The sequence below is a fragment of the Solanum verrucosum genome, unplaced genomic scaffold (genome assembly GCF_900185275.1).
Source record: "Solanum verrucosum unplaced genomic scaffold, falcon-dt-bn FXZP01000134.1, whole genome shotgun sequence".
Classification (NCBI taxonomy): domain Eukaryota; kingdom Viridiplantae; phylum Streptophyta; class Magnoliopsida; order Solanales; family Solanaceae; genus Solanum; species Solanum verrucosum.
This window is the reverse complement of record NW_026020833.1, coordinates 1,501,367-1,507,962: the sequence shown is the minus strand read 5'-3', so window position 1 is coordinate 1,507,962 and position 6,596 is coordinate 1,501,367.

Below are 6,596 nucleotides of genomic sequence, written 5' to 3'. Positions count from 1 at the left end.
AACCGTAAGAACCCCTAAACAGTAAAAATCCATAACAATCTTGAAAACCCCTTTTAAAATCCTAAACCTTAAAAAACTCTGAACCTAAAAAATTCAACAAAAACTTAAGCCCTAAACCTTTAAAACCCTTAAATAAAAACTTTGACCTTATACCCAAAGAAACCCTAAACCCTTCCGCCTAAACCTTAGGGCTAAACCCTCAGAAACCCTAAACTTTAAGAAATAAAAAAAACCCTAAAAAACATTAAAAGCCCTAAACTTTTTAAAATCCTAGACCCTATAAATCGCCTAAGATCTAAGAACCCCTTAATAGTTAAAAAACCATAGAAATCCAAAACACCTTCAAATCCTAAACCTAAAAATTCCTCTAAACTTAATAAAATACTAGAAAATCGTAAACCTAAAACCCTAAATCCTAAAAACCCTTTAAAAAACCAAACCCTAAGAAATACTAAATGCTAAATAATATACCCTAAGAAACTCTAAATCCTTAACTCTAAATCATAGGGCTAAACCTTAAACCCCAAACCATATGGAATCCTAAGAAACCCTAAACCCTAAAATCCATTTATACACCTACAACTATAATACCCGGAAAAAAAACACTTTAAAACCATAATCCCTAGAAAAAACCCTAAACTTAAAATCCTATGCCTTATATTAGGCCTATGTAACCCTAAATCTTAAGAAATCCAAATTCTTAAAAATACCTAAGAAACCCTAAATCATATAAAAACCTTAATCATAAAAAAAACCATAAACTCTAAAAAACTCTTAACCAAACTTCCGAAGCCCTAAATCCTAAACCAAGAAACCCTATGAAACTCTAAATCTTAAAACCTTATAAACCCTAATACCCGAAAACCTATGATCCTAAACCCTAAATCCTAATAAATCACCAAGAAAACCTAAACCGTAAAAATCACTAAGAAAACCTAAACCCTAAAAATCACTAAGAAAACCTAAACTTTAAAACACCTAAAAAAAAACATTAAAACCCCTAAACCTAAAGAACCAGTAATCCCTAACTCTAAACCTTGAAACCTAAATCCTTAAATATCATAAGCCCAAAACCCAAACCCTAAGAAAACCCCAAAAAAGCACTAAGAAACCCAAAACCCTAAATAACAACAAAGAAAAACTTAAAAAACATTAAAACCTAAAAAACCTCTAAAAAATCTTAAACCTAACAAACCTTAACCCTAAACCATAGAAAAACCCTAAACCTAAACACAAAACCCTACACCCTAAATGACCCAAAAAAACCTAGGAGACCTTAAATGTTAAACTAAAACCCTAAGAATCCCAAACCCTAAACCTTAGGGATAAACCCCCAACCCTAAGCCTTATGAAACTCAAAGAAGCCCTAAACCCTAAGAAATCGTAAACCCTAAGAAAAGCTAAACACTAAAAACCTTTAAAATCCTAAAACTAAAAATCCCGAAAACAAATCTTAAAAACCCTAAAAAAATTCCTTAATCTAAAACCCCAAGTCCTAAGCCCTTAGAGCTCATATATCGTAAAAACAATAATGATCCTAAAAAATCTTTAACAATCCTAAATTGAAAAAAACTATTGACCAAATTTTTTTAGAAAAACTTAAGCTCTAAACCCTAACCTAAAAACCCTTAACCAAATACCTAAACTCTTCTTAATCATGTTCAGATTATATTATTGTTCAATATGATTTATTCAGTTATATATATTTATTTAGCTTTATCATGTCATGCATGCTCAGAATCGTACAACTACTGATACATAGTCTACGCTACATCTTCTCTTGATGTAGGTTCAGGTCCTTAGCATTCAGATCACGCGGAGATTGGTTCCCGATCCATATTCAGCAATATCAGTGGTGAGTCCTTGTTTTTTGACGAAGATTTACATGTTTTATATTTAGTCTTTCATTTTAGTTTGCGTTTTGCTAAAGTTAACTGGGGCATGTCCCAGCATCTCTAGTCAGTTAGAGGCTTTTATTCATACATTGTTTTTGTCACTCCCCGAGGTTAGCCATTTAACGTAACAAGAGACCTATGATCACGAGTGACCCCAAGCTAAAATTGAGTTGGCATATTATAAGCATATTAACGTAAAATCCGAAGCCCTAAATCCTAAACAAAGAAACCCTAAGAAACTTTAAATCTTAAACCCTTATAAACCCTAATACCCTAAAATCTATGATCCTAAACCCTATATCCTAAAAAATCACTAAGAAAACCCAAACCCTAAAAATCACTAAGAAAACCTAAACCCTAAAAAATCTATAAAAAAAAAACTTTAAAACCGCTAAACCTAAAGAACCATAAATCCCAAACTCTAAACCTTGAACCCTAAACCCTTAAAAATCATAAGCCCAAAACTATAACCCTAAGAAAACCCCAAACCCTAAAACCAAAAAGCACAAAGAAACGCAAAACCCTAAAAAACAACAAAGAAAAACTTAAAAAACATTAAAACCTAGAAAACCTCTAAAAAAATCTTAAACCTAACAAACCTAAACCGTAAACCATAGAAAAACCCTAAACCTAAACACTAAACCCTACACCCTAAATGACCCAAAAAAAACCTAGGAGACCTTAAATGTTAAACTCAAACCCTAAGAAACACAAACCCTAAACCTTAGGGATAAACCCCCAACCCTAAGCCTTATGAAACTCTAAGAAGTCCAAAATCCTAACAAATCCTAAATCCTAAGAAAAGCTAAACACTAAAAACCTTTAAATCCTAAACACTAAACCCTAAATGACCCAAAAAAAACCTAGGAGACCTTAAATGTTAAACTCAAATCCTAAGAAACTTAAACCATAAATCTTAGGGATAAACCCCCAACCCTAAGCCTTATGAAACTCTAAGAAGCCCTAAACCCTAAGAAATCCTAAATCCTAAGAAAAGCTAAACACGAAAAACCTTTAAAACCCTAAAACTAAAAATCCCGAAAACAAAACTTAAAAACCCTAAAAAACTTCCTCAATCTAAAATCCCAAGTCCTAATCCCTTAGAGGTCATATATCGTAAAAACAATAATGATCCTAAAAAATCTTTAACAATCCTATATTGATAAAAACTCTTGATCAATTTTTTTTGAGAAAAACTTAAGCTCTAAACCCTAACCTAAAAACCCTTAACTAAATACCTAAACTATTCTTAATCATGTTCAGATTATATCATTATTCAATATTCTCTATTCAGTTATATATATTTGTTCAGCTTTATCATGTCATACATGCTCAGAATCGTGAAACTATTGATACATAGTCTACGCTACATGTTCTCTTGATGTAGGTTCAGGTCCTTAGCATTCAGATCACGCGGCCCGATGCGTATTCTGCAATATCAGTGGTGAGTTCTCGTTTTTCGAGGACGATTTACATGTTTTATATTCAGTCTTTCATTTTAGTTTCAATTTTGCTAGAGTTAGATGAGGGCATGTCCTAACATCTCTAGTCAGTTTGAGGCTTTTATTCATACATTGTTTTAGTCACTCCCCGAGGTTACCCACTTAACGTAACACGAGACATAGGATCACGAGTGACCCAAGCTAACCTTGAGTTGGCATATCATAAGCATATTAGATCAACACCATTAAAAGCCTAAACCTAAGAAATCTGAAATCCCTATGAAACCCTACCCTAAGAAACACTAAACCCTAAACCTTAGGGAAACCCCAAGACTAATGAAACACCATCAAACCCTAAAGCCTAAAAACACCTTCAAAAACACTAAACCTAAAAACACCCTTAAAATCCCTAACCCCTAAAATCTCTAAATTCAAAATCCTAACCTTTAAACCCAAAGAAACCCTAAGCCGTAAGAACCCCCTAAAGAATAAAAAATCATAACAATCTTGAAAACCACTTGTAAAATCCTAAACCTAAAAAAACTCTGAATCTAAAAATTCAACAAAAACTTAAGCCCTAAACCTTTAAAACCCTTGAATAAAAACTTAAACCTTATACTTAAAGAATCCCTAATCCCTTCCGCCTAAAACTTAGGGCTAAACCCTAAGAAACCCTAAACTTTAAGAAATAGAAATAACCCTAAAAAACTTTTAAAGCCCTAAACTTTTAAAAACCGTAAGACCTAAGAACCCCTTAATCGTTAAAAAACCTTAGGAATCCAAAACACCTTCAAACCCTAAACCTAAAAATTCCTCTAAACTTAATAAAACACTAGAAAATCTTAAGCCCAAAACCCTTAATCCTAAAAACCCTTAAAAAAACCAAACCCTAAGAAATCTTAAATGCTAAATAATATACCCTAAGAAACTCTAGATCGTTAACTCCAAATTATAGGGCTAAACCTTAAACCCCTTTAAACCCATAAGCCCTAGAAAAAACCCTAAACTTAAAATCATATGCCTTATATTACGCCTACGTAACCCTAAATCTTAAGAAATCCAAATTCTTAAAAATACCTAAGAAACCCTAAAACATTTAAAAACCTTAATCATAAAAAACACCATAAACTCTAAAAAACTCTTAACCTAAAATCCGAAGCCCTAAATCCTAAACCAAGAAACCCTAAGAAACTCTAAATCTGAAACCCTTATAAACTAGCCTAATACCCTAAAACCTATGATCCTAAACTCTTAAAATCACTATGAAAACATAAACCCTAAGAAACCTAAAAATAAAAATTTTAAAACCCCTACACCTAAAGAACCATAACTCCCAAACTCTAAACCTTGAAAAAACCCTAAACATAAAATCCTATGCCCTATATTAGGCCTACGTAACCCTAAATCTTAAGAAATCCAAATTCTTAAAAATACCTAAGAAACCCTAAAACATTTAAAAACCTTAATCATAAAAAAAAAACTATAAACTCTAAAAAACTCTTAACCTAAAATCCGAAACCCTAAATCCTAAACCAAGAAACCCTAAGAAACTCTAAATCTTAAACCCTAATACCCTAAAACCTATGATCCTAAACCCTAAATCCTAAAAAATCACTAAGAAAACCTAAACCCTAAAAATCACTAAGAAAACCTAAAAATAAAAATTTTAAAACCCCTAAACCTAAAGAACCATAACTCCCAAACTCTAAACCTTGAAAAAACCCTAAACATAAAATCCTATGCCCTATATTAGGCCTACGTGACCCTAAATCTTAAGACATCCAAATTCTTAAAAATACCTAAGAAACCCTAAAACACTTAAAAACCTTAATCATAAAAAAAAACCATAAAGTCTAAAAAACTCTTAACCTAAAATCCGAAGCCCTAAATCCTAAACCAAGAAACCCTAAGAAACTCTAAATCTTAAACCCTAATACCCTAAAACCTATGATCCTAAACCCTAAATCCTAAAAAATCACTAAGAAAACCTAAACCCCTAAAAATCACTAAGAAAACCTAATCCGTAAAAAACTTTAAAAAAAAACTTTAAAACCCCTAAACTTAAAGAACCACAAATCCCAAACTCTAAATCTTAAACCCTAAACCCTTAAATATCATAAGCCCAAAACCCAAACCCTAAGAAAACCCCAAACCCTAAACCCAAAAAAGCACTAAGAAACCCAAAACCCTAAAAAACAAGAAAAACTTAAAAAACATTAAAACCTAGAAAACCTCTAAAAAATCTTAAACCTAACAAACCTAAACCCTATTCTAGAAAACCCTAAACCTAAAACACTAAGCCCTACGACCTAAATGACCCAAAAAAAACCTAGGAGACCTTAAATGTTCTATTCAAACGCTAAGAAACCTATACCCTAAACCTTAGGGATAAACCCCCAACCCTAAGCCTTATGAAACTATAAGAAGCACTAAACCCTAAGAAATCCTAAATACTAAGAAATAGTAAACACTAAAAAACTACTAAAAAATCTTTCAAAACTCTAAACCTAAAAAATTTTAAACCTAACAAACCTAAACCCTAAACCATAGAAAACCCCTAAACCTAAACACTAAACCCTACACCCTAAATGACCCAAAAAAAACCTAGGGGACCTTAAATGTTAAACTCGTAAAGCTAAACACTAAAAACCTTTAAAACCTAAACACTACTGATAACAACAAGGTTAAGGGAGAACACAAATAGAGAATTGAATATTAGAATGCGGAAGCACAAAGAAAAGAAACAAAAAAAACTAACTAAAGATATGGGAAATTCGAAGGAAAGATCCACGAATTTCCAAGGATTAGATGTTCTAAGGCCTTGAAAAGATCCAAGTAACAACGTATAGATTTATGGAAGAAATCTAACGCCTTTACTTGAGAAAACGAATCAAAACGATAGATTCGGATCTTGACCGCTTTATGAGTAACTAAAGACAATAATTAGTATGTAGAAACTAATCACCTTCTAAAGAATACCAAAAAGAAACCAAAGATATCACAAGAAGAAGTTACTTTATACCTTAAACTATGACTAGTAAAGGTTTAAAGATAAATTCTCAAAGAACAAGTCACAAAGGTTCAAAGAACTCTCTCAAATATTATTAATATCAATGTAAATTGTCTTTAATGAATGAAAAGGACTCCTATATATAGGAGAAGGGGAAAAAAACGTCCAAGGACCCTAGAAAGACAATTACAAGGAATCCTACTCTAGAAAGGAAATAAAGTAACCTAACTAGGAACAAATTTAGTACTT